Consider the following 10,911-nt stretch of genomic DNA (forward strand, 5'->3'; position numbering starts at 1 on the left):
TCATGTAGATGTATTTCTGATGTATTTGTGGGGAGGAAGGTGATCTCCGCAACTTACTCTTCTGCCATTTTGAAGCTCCTCCCTATCCTTTAGCTTTAAATAGCAAAAATTCCACCCGAGATTCCCATGTTCAATGGCAATTAATGCAAGAATGTTTAAAGCCATTCTCCATCATTCCCTGCAAAATGGACAGCATCCACCTCTTCAGTAAACTTTTTGAAATTCTATCCAACCTTCTCATGCTCTCCTTAGCTCTCATGTGATTCTAGTTCTCTTTTACCTCTTTTTAAATATTATCTACTCATAAAAACAAACAAGCAACCAAAAAAGAATGTCTTTCTTTTTTACATTATTCTATTGTCTATTTAAAACAGACTGACTAGTTCCAGCACCATATTGGCAACTACAATCTGTGCCTCTCTCACCTGATGTTCTTCAATAATCAGAGACAGTCTGGGGGAGTTAGAAAATCGCATTGCTAACTGACCTTGCCTTCAACATACTTTATAAGGCAATCATGAAACATCATACTAGTTAACCGTCAAGAATCCTTTGCTCCTGAGAATACACAACATAATACAGCAACAATGAATCTAAAAACTCTTTAAAAAAATATTTTAGGTAGAAACTTGGAGAGTCTTCAAAAATTAAAAGGTATTCTTATAGGCTTTCCAGCTGCCTTACTGAATAACCTAGACAATGTCTTCCTGGTATCTCCATTCCTCATAAGTGAAGGGGGAAGATTACTGACATGCTATTACATACATGATTATCTTACAAATTTTATTTATAGAAAAGTTTGCTTATGCAATAAGAATTGGGATTTAAATATTTAAGGAATATTGGCCTTTAAATATTTAAGGAATCTCTGTTAAGTTGCCAAGTTCTGAAATCCAAAGGAGAGCCATAGAGCTTTAAACCATGAGTTGTAAACTTGTGATCCTACTTGTGTATGTTAAAAAAAGAAAAAAAAGAAAGAAAAAAAAAACAGAAGAAAAGTTAACTGTAAGCTACTTGAAGAAAACACACACACACACACACACACACACACACACACACACACTACATATAATGACTAGGAAAAAATTCAGCACAATTTGTTAAATAAAAACACGTTAACCTCTTATTTGCCCCATACTTGGATAAGAAAACTATAAATCATGGAACACAGGGTATGGAACATGGTAGACATGTAATCTCTTCCTCAACATTTCCTCTCTCCTTCTCTCTTCTTTTTCACTCTCTCCCTCTCCTCCTGTTTCCTGTGTGTTTATATGCATATGGCATCCCTTCCAAAATTAGAACCACACTTGCTTCTACAAAGCCTTCCCTTGATCTTCAAGCCCCTATGTCCTACTCAGTGCCTCAAGCACTTATGTGATTTGAACCAGATTGTCCAGTTTGTATCTAGGTACTTGTCTTTGTATGTTATCTCTAAGTGAACTTGTAAGTGCTTTAAAGGCAGAAACTACAGATGTATGCCTTCTTGAATATCTATTTTTAAGTTGTTTATGTACACATAAAGACACATATACCCATACACAACGCTTAATCAATGAGTGGCATTTTGACTATTCATTCTACCACTATAACAAAGGGGCAGGACTGATGGATCAAAAAGAAGTGATAGATTTTATCTTTTTTTTTTTTACTAGTACAATTTATGATTCTATTACACATAACACACATGAACAAACGGGGGAAGTTACCCCTTGAAAATCAAACAAGAGGAAATGAGTTTGAATTATAACAAAGAAGATTTCTGTCATCAGTTTCTTAAGAGTAAAGTTATTCTTCCATGATCTTAAAAAATTATATCATGCACCATTAGTCTGGTGATTTCCTTCATCAGTCTGGTCAACTTGATATGTTACAGCAATCAGAATCAATATGAACTAAAAAATTTAATGCAAACATATTTATACACATTTATCAGTATCTTGAAAGGAGACATCAATATTTTGATAGAGAATCTTTCCTTTGTTGATGTTTATTGGTACTAGCTTCTCATGTGACTGATTTCTAAGTCAGAAAAAGTAAATAACCCTACAAGTTCTATCACAGTTTTAAGAGTCTATGAAATTCTGTTTCTAGGCACATAATTTGATATCCATCTCAAAATCAAGCAGCATGAGGAGCACTAATATGGAAATTTTCCACATATGCAAAAATGCAGGGGTGGATCAAAAAACAACATCTTTAAATGTGCTAAAATTTGTTTTTGAAATGCATTTTGTTGCTTTTAAACAAAATGTTAGTATGTGATTATAAAGTTCTAAATGCAGTATTTCAGTCAAGTGCAGAAATAAATCATGAAGGACTTTAGGGAAAAATGTTATTTCATCCAATGTAACTAGAAAATAAACAAATCCCAGCAGAGAAAACAAATACTGCAAGCTTGAGGTAGAAACCAAATCTCAATGTATCCAAAGAAAATAAGCAAAATTAACATTTCCCCTCAGCAGTCCCTCTTGACAGATGGTCCTTTACTCTCATGCATAGAAAATCACTTCAAGACTCAGGAAGAATTATAGTATGTCTCTAGATGAATTCTCAGACAACCATTAAAACAGTAATTACAATGACTATTAAAACATGGGGAATTATGACCATAAAAACATAAAATCAGATAATAAAATACTAATAAATGTATAAATTTATTTAGACATATTTATATTCTTTTAATAACTTAATATACAAATAAGAGAACAATTAAAAATTATGTTAGGATGACATACCTATAGCTTAAATTTTATTTAAATTGCCTTAATATATAAACATTGTCTATAATTAAAGGTGATGTCTAATGATAACTTTTTAGAAATGTGTCCACTTTCAATTCCACATTTAATAGAATATTCTTTTCCTTTTCAGAAAATTAAGTCTGTACCGTCTTGAGATTTTTGACATATCTTCTGTTCCATGATTTACAAGAGATTACAGCTTTGTAATCACACCAAAGCTACCTTTTAATTCCTAATCCAGTAAACTTCTCTTTCTTCTCGTGTATACATTTCCCTGCAATCTTTGATGTTGTCGAACACACCAGCCCTATTTAAAAAAAAAAAAAATCTATCTTTCCTAGGAATGCATCTTCTCCCTTGGTTCTTTACATTATTATACTTTTCTCCTTACTTAGACCCTTAAACCAAAACCTGCTCCAAAAGTGGAAATGGTCTTCACAAATGTGCCTTCTTCCCTCAGTTATTTTTTCTTTACGTAACTCTATCCTAGCTTTACCTGCTACGTTTATTGTAAGAACTTACAAATTTGCATTTCCAGCCACAATCTCAATTCAGGGTTCCAATGCTAAAATTTTAATTTTCTGCCAGATTGTTCTATTTTATTATTCACCATCGGCCCAAATTTATGTCATCAGAATCAGTTTTTTCACATTTTCCTCAAAATAATTTTATGAAACCAAACAACATGTTTCTATTACTTAAACTACTATTCTACCTGTTTAACAAGTCTGAAATGTGAAGTTATCTTTTCCACGTTTCTCCTTTATGCCCAAAATCCAGTTGGTCATATATCAAAACCTTTACATTGTCTCCATCCTGGACACTTCTACCCCCACAATTGTAGTGAAGATCCTTGTCATCTTCTCTCTACACCAGCAGTATTCAAAATGCACTGAGTATACTCAAGGGTTAACATGGCAATACACTTGGGCATTTGTACTTCTATTTTTGTTAATATTTTATAATGTCTGTAAGTTATTAATATATATAATTTATTTAAAAAAACATGTGGTAGTATGTGCTCCAATTTTTTAATGAGAGGAATGAACAATCAAAAAAAGTTTGGATACTTCTGAAAGAATATTTTAATAGCCCCCTAAAAGGTAATTAGTTTTCCTATTTTCAGCATGTACCCTCCACCTCATGAGCACATAACTGCCAGATGAATGCTTCCTAGGCCTAACAATGTTCACCTCACTATCTGAACAGAGCTCTTCAGTGGCTCTCTATTGCCTCCTCAATGAAATGCAGTCTTGGTATTGCGGCACTCAGGGTCAACCACACGCTGACCAGATCCCTTCTCCAAACAAACACACATAAACACACATTATTTTTCCAGCCATAACTTTCACTCTTCAGTTTCATAACCTCATCATTCCAATAAAATTAAACCATCTGTCATTATCTATAATATACCAAATGCCTCTATAGGTCTATGAATGTATAAGCCTAATAAAAGCCAGGCCCTCATGCAAAAAGCTAAATAATAAAAATAAATATACAGTCATATTTATGGAAGCTCATTCCAACAACCAAAAATAAGTCTTAATGGAAATCCACTCTACTTGCATGTCTTTAGGATTATTAGAGGAGGTCCAATTTCTAATCCATACAAACCCATCTCAACTTCTCTCATTAATACCCGGTTTTCCTCTAGAAATAATAAATGCTGGAGAGGGTGTGGAGAAAAGGGAACCCTCTTGCACTGCTGGTGGGAATGTAAATTGATACAGCCACTATGGAGAACAGTATGGAGGTTCCTTAAAAAACTACAAATAGAACTACCATACGACCCCGCAATCCCACTACTGGGCATATACCCTGAGAAAACCACAATTCAAAAAGAGTCATGTACCAAAATGTTCATTGCAGCTCTATTTACAATAGCCAGGACATGGAAGCAACCTAACTGTCCATCAACAGATGAATGGATAAAGAAGATGTGGCACATATATACAATGGAATATTACTCAGCCATAAAAAGAAATGAAACTGAGTTATTTGTAATGAGGTGGATAGAACTGGAGTCTGTCATACAGAGTGAAGTAAGTCAGAAGGAGAAAAACAAATACCGTATGCTAACACATATATATGGAATCTAAGAAAAAAAAATGTCATGAAGAGATTAGTGGTAGGACAGGAATAAAACACAGACCTACTAGAGCATGGACTTGAGGACATGGGGAGGGGGAAGGGTAAGCTGTGACGAAGTGGTATAACTGATTCACTTTGTTGTAAAGGAGAAACTAACACACTTTTGTAAAACAGTTATACTCCAATAAAGATGTTAAAAAAAAAAAAATACCCGGTTTTCTTGTACTCACAACTGCTCTGGAGTTTCCTATATGCCAAACTCCAACAACCCTCTCCACTTTAGTCCATGAAGCATATCTTTCTCTCTCTACTTTCCATTGTTCCTCAGCTTCTTATTATGTAGCATCTCTAAATAAGATAAGCTATGTAATAGCAAGATATTTTTCTGGTGTTGTCCAGCATTTTCTTCAGAAAAAAAACAAACAAAAAAACCCCAAAAAGACAGGACTTCCCTGGTGATGCAGTGGTTAAGAATCCGCCTGCCAATGCAGGGAACACGGGCTCGATCCCTCGTCCGGGAAGATCCCACATGATGCTTCGCGGCCACAACTACTGATCCTGTGCTCTAGAGGCCGCGAACCACAACTGCTGAAGCCCTCACGTTCTAGGGCCCGCGTGCCACAACTACTAAAGTCCGCGGGCCTAGAGCCGGTGCTCCGCAACAAGAGAAGCCACCGCAATGAGAAGCCTGCGCACTGCAACGAAGAGTAGCCCCCGCTCACAGCAACTAGAAAAAGCCCACAAGCAGCAACGAAGACCTAACGCAGCCAAAAATAAATTAAAAAGTAATAATAATAATAAAAATTTAAAAGGACTATACAGGCTTATTAAAAAACAAAAAACCCCAAAAAACAAAAACAGAACTTCTATTAGGAGATGTGAGTCAGAAGAGAGGAGAAATATGTACATAATCTGGGTGGTGGGTTGGGGGGCTGGGTGTGATGGACACAAGACCCTCATACATTAACAGAAAGCATTTCTATACTCTGGGCAGTCACAATATACCTTCAGCCATGAAAACCTGTTTATATCCAAAAATTGAAATCCTTTTCGGTTTTCAAGATATGATCAAATTTCAATGCCACCATGATTTCCTACCACAAAAATTAGTTTCTTTGCTCTCACTGGCCATTATCCTTGATTTATCTTCTAATACATGTTTAACATACACCCTTTCAAAATAGTCACCATTCTATCCAAATTTTCCTAATACATTGGTAACTTTTGAAAGTCAGAGACTAAAACCCTTATCTTTGAATCCACCATGGCATCTATCGGAAAACATTGCAAACAATAGGTAAATGTTAAAATGTGTGAGGAAACATCAAATATTGTCATGATGTTTCCAGGAGAGATCTTTTGAACACAAACTGTTATATATTCTTATCTTTTTTTCGGGGGGTATTATTATTTAGTAGTCTTTGATAGTCTTGTAGAGTTTTCCCATGTAGAGACTATATCTCTAAATCAAATTACATATTATAATATTCACTGTGATAATACTTATGATAACTTCAAGTTGGGGAAAAAAATTTATATCCTGACTTTAAATCTGTTACTCTTCAAAAGGTAAAAATTAGAAAAGAGCAAGAGCTGAATTGTAACAGCTTTTGACATTAAAATAGTATATTTGTTTGAGGTCAGTGCTGCTTATTCAAAAGATATAGCAATTAAATCAGTAAAACATGATTCTACAAAACTTGTAGAAGATTCTTAAAAGTTATTAAATCCACAAGGAATGGTACAAGAGAAAGTCACAAAAGGAGAAATCTAACAGGGTTCTTTTGCTTGCAGCGTTCTGAAACCGCATGTAGTAATTCATTCATTTAAAAAAATTTTATTTATTATTTAGTGTTTGTCAGGTATTATATTGTAAGGACCTACAGTAGTTTAAAGATTACTGAGAAGTTCATCCATTTCTTGAAGAGTTAAAAAATTAGAGCCATGAAACAGCTTAGTGATTTAAAGTAAGCAATGAATATATAATCATTCACTATTCAAAAATCAAATGACTTATTGATTGTTGTGTGACAAGTAATTTGCTAGGCTGGAACTGGTAATATAAAGAAAACCCAGTCCAGTTGCTAAAGGAACTTGTAGTCCTGTGCCATAACAGATGCATTTGCAACATGCAAGGAAAGCAGAAAGAAGCCCCTAACTCTGCCCACAGATGACAAAGAAGAACTCACTCAGGAGTTAACATTTAGACAGCATCATGATGGATAAGCAGTGCCTCACCTGGTAAAGGAAGAGAAGAAAGAAATTGCAGCCAGAGGTAACTGCATGTGCTAAGGTGTAGAGGAATCAGAAAGTATGACATGTTTTATGAACAAAAGGTCGTTAAACTGAAAAAAGCATGAATATAGATGAGGGGCAGGGACCAGACTGTGAAGGGTTTTACATGCCACATAAGGATTTTGGTCTTTAATATATTCTGAATAGAATGGAACTCTTCATGTGTCTTAAGCGAGTGACTAGCCTATCCACATTTATAATTTAGACAAAAAAATTTTTGCTGCGACATGGAGAGATGTAGGGAATAGAGACCAGCAAATTAGATTATATATATATATGATACTAAATAGACTGAATAGTCTATTCAGTAATGATAAGAATTTTTCCTGAAGTCAAGGGGGATAAATAAAAGGACAGAGCAATGTTTGGATATTAAATCAGCAGAACTTAGTGACAAATAATATGGTATAGGATGAAGGAGATGGAGGAGAAAGTAAAGTGAAAATTGGTTTCCAGGTGGCAGATTTGGGTGACCAAGGGCTTGGTGGGTCTATTTATAGAAACGAAATCCATCATGGTCATATCTATAAAATACCTGCTATCAACCTGAAAATCAAGTGTCCAAGTCTAAATCATTTATTCAGGCTTACCCTGGGGATACATATATTGGCAAGCAAAGAAAAATTAAGGCAAATTCAAGATCACAAGGTATGGTTTAAATTTTACTTTCATTAGTTGTTACCTATATATATTAACAAAAAGTTTCCTTGCTTTAAGCAAACCTCTTACAATAAAATTGGGATTTATATAAATGAATAATGTTACTATTTCCTTTTTTAAAGAATGAATTACTTGCTTCAACAAGAAATTTTCTTTAGCATTATCTTAAATAGAGCATTGCTTAATGATTTTAAAGTAAGATTACACTGGGGTGGAAAACATAGATTTATATATATATATACACACACCTATATATCTAGCACTAAGACAGTTAGCTGTTTTTCACCAAAACAGGAGCACTGGCTGTTCACGGATCATGGCTGTTGTGATGGGTTGGTGGCCACAATGCCCTAGTTGTAGGTACCATGAATATCACCACTGCATTTTGCAGAAACTAAGAAAGAGCTGATGTGAGTTAATGTGGCAATTGAAGTTAACAAAAATCTTTTGAAGGATCAAACAGCACTCTGCAAATGAGTTCCTAATAAACCAGAACAATGTCTTTTTTATTAAGTATACATAATATCTTATCTAAATGTTTTCCTGTAAGAAAAGAAAAAGAAAAATGCAGTTTTTGAAGAAACACCCGTGTGTTTGTGAAAAACTGGTAAGTAGAATTGCAATGTCCCTATTTTGTGGCCCTGTGATATTTAATTTCGTTAGTTTTTTAAGATAATCATATAACTTCTGTAATTCAAACTGCAACAATATGATAAGAAAAATCAGGAGTTTCCCTAAGTACCCAAAAGCCAGGTTGACTTATTGTGGAGTATTTCAGGAGAATTGGGATGTGTGAAGCAGAACAGGCCAAGGAAAGAAAGCTCAACAAGGATGGGGTCTAGGTTGGAGTCTCAGTTCAGCCTGATACCATGAGGCACTCTGGAGGACATTCTGCACCGAGTTGGTTCTTGTTTGAGACAAGGAAGCAGCCCTTTGTACACCCATGTTATTCAGTCACTGATGCTTCCCCTCAAAGCACATTAGCTCTCATTGGGCCAGAGGCATGAGTGCACTTGAGGGGACTGGATGAAACAATAACATCTACTTCAGAGGCATGATACAGAAATATTTTTTAAAAAAGAAGTGTTCTGTCTTGCATGAAGTCCAAGTATGCAGTTCATAGACACACTGTTTAATGGGGGCCACGAGGTGCTGAGAAGAGAAAATAAATACTAAAACTAGATGTACACATTCCATTCCAATCAAAGTTATTGTACACAGAAGTGAAATTTAATCGTAGATTCCCCTGAAGTTAATGTAGTACTTATGACTTGTGGTAGACAAATTCTAAGATGGCTCCATGATCTCCATTCCCTACTGTAATGCCCTGTATAATCTCCTCCCCTTGAGTCTGGGAGGACCAGTGATTTGCTTCTAGCCAATAGAATATGGCAAAGGTGATGGGATGGCACTCCCACTCCGTTGACGTTTTGTTATGTAGGAGTATATCTTAGCCAGCTAGAGAGACTATCCTGCCTGCCAGGACAGAAGCAGACACCCATACTATGAACTGCCAATCAAGAGGGCCACATGGCAGCAAACTGCAAGTGGTCTCTAGGACTTGACAGCAGCTTCCAGACAGCAGCCAGCAAAATGCCAGGGCCCTCAGTCATGCGGCCACCAGGAAACGAATTCTGTCAAAAATGTGAGGGTCTTGGAAGAGGATCCATCCCTAGTCAGACCTCCAGGTAAGAAAACAGCCTGTGCAACACCTTGATTTCTAACTATGAACTCCTAAGCAGAGAATCCAGCTAAGCCACAACCTGATTTCTAACCTACAAAAAGTGCAAAGTATTAATAATAAATGTATGTTATTTTAAAACATTAATTTTGTAGTAATTTGTTATACAGTTAAAAATGAATACACCAAGTAAGTAGAAAAATGTGGAAAACTGGATCTCTAATATATTGTTTGAGGGACTGTAAAGTGATACAACCTCTTTGGAAAACTATTTGGCAGTATCTACTGATGGCAAGCATACATACCCATGCTATGACTTAGCAATGTAACTCCAAAGTATATATCAAACTCAAATGTATGCACACCTTCACCACAAAACATGTTCCACAATGTTCCTAAAAGTATTCTCATAAAGCCCAAACTGGACCCTACCAATTCTCTCTACTCTACATAATGGATAAATGTGTCAGAGTAACCCAGTGGAGTGCTATACAGCAGTACAAATAAAGGAACTAGGACTCTATGCAAGAACATGGATGAATCTTGCATTCATAGTACAAAATGAAAGAAATCTGACACAAAAGATTACATGCTGATTCTATTTATACAAAGCTCAAAAACAGGAAAACCAGTTTTCAGTGTCATAAACCAGGATAGTAGTGACTCCTTTGGGGTAGTGACTGGAAGAGGCAACAGGGAGGCTTCTAAGACTCAGAAAAATGTGAAAGGTGCTTTTTCTTAATGTGGATGACACCTTATTTTAGGAAAATTTACCAATTAGTACACTAATTATTTGTGCACATAACAATATGTATATTATTTTCAATAAAAATTTACTTTAAAAAACTAGTATAATATCCTCTTTACTTCTGTATATCTCATATTCATAAATAGATATATTAGGTTGCACTGCATGGTATCTGCATTCAGCAGTTTGTTCCTGATGGGTGTTCAAAGGACAGTGCAATATAAATTCAGTATTTGGCATCGTTGGTTTTCTCAGCTTTGTGCATGTTAGACCTGGTATTTCTACTGATACATTATTCCTATAGTTTCTCATACTGTTCAGTTTGACAGTCTTCAATAGTAACTAATACTATTTTTCTAGGGTGTCAAATTCAGAACCAGGCAGATCCATCTCCTGACCCTAAACATGGTAGGCAAGTAAATCGTTTGAGGAAATTGGATCCCAAAGATTACAGGTGGGGAATTTTGAAGTGTGTCCATATTTCATTGGAGATCAAAGAAGCCTAACTAAAAGAATTGTGGGCTGACTCACATGATAACTTCTTTTTGAAAGGGCTATTTTATCTTGAAGATTACGAGTTTGGAGGAACTAAGGTGATTGGCAGTGGAAAGAATCAGAATGTGTGAAATTCCTTAAAAATTTATTGACTTAAATAACTTTGTGTTACACATAATAAAAAAAAACCCTTT

General features: G+C 35.4%; 1 non-coding gene across 1 annotated transcript; it reads left to right on the plus strand.

Moving 5' to 3' along the window:
• The first annotated feature begins 10,379 nt into the window (after window positions 1–10,379).
• Window positions 10,380–10,517, plus strand: LOC112063810 (small nucleolar RNA SNORA8). The gene has a single exon (XR_002891193.1). It is a non-coding gene; the product is annotated as a small nucleolar RNA SNORA8 (small nucleolar RNA).
• Window positions 10,518–10,911: the final 394 nt, after the last annotated feature.

This window comes from Physeter macrocephalus, chromosome 7, assembly GCF_002837175.3.
Source record: "Physeter macrocephalus isolate SW-GA chromosome 7, ASM283717v5, whole genome shotgun sequence".
In the NCBI taxonomy this organism is placed as follows: domain Eukaryota; kingdom Metazoa; phylum Chordata; class Mammalia; order Artiodactyla; family Physeteridae; genus Physeter; species Physeter macrocephalus.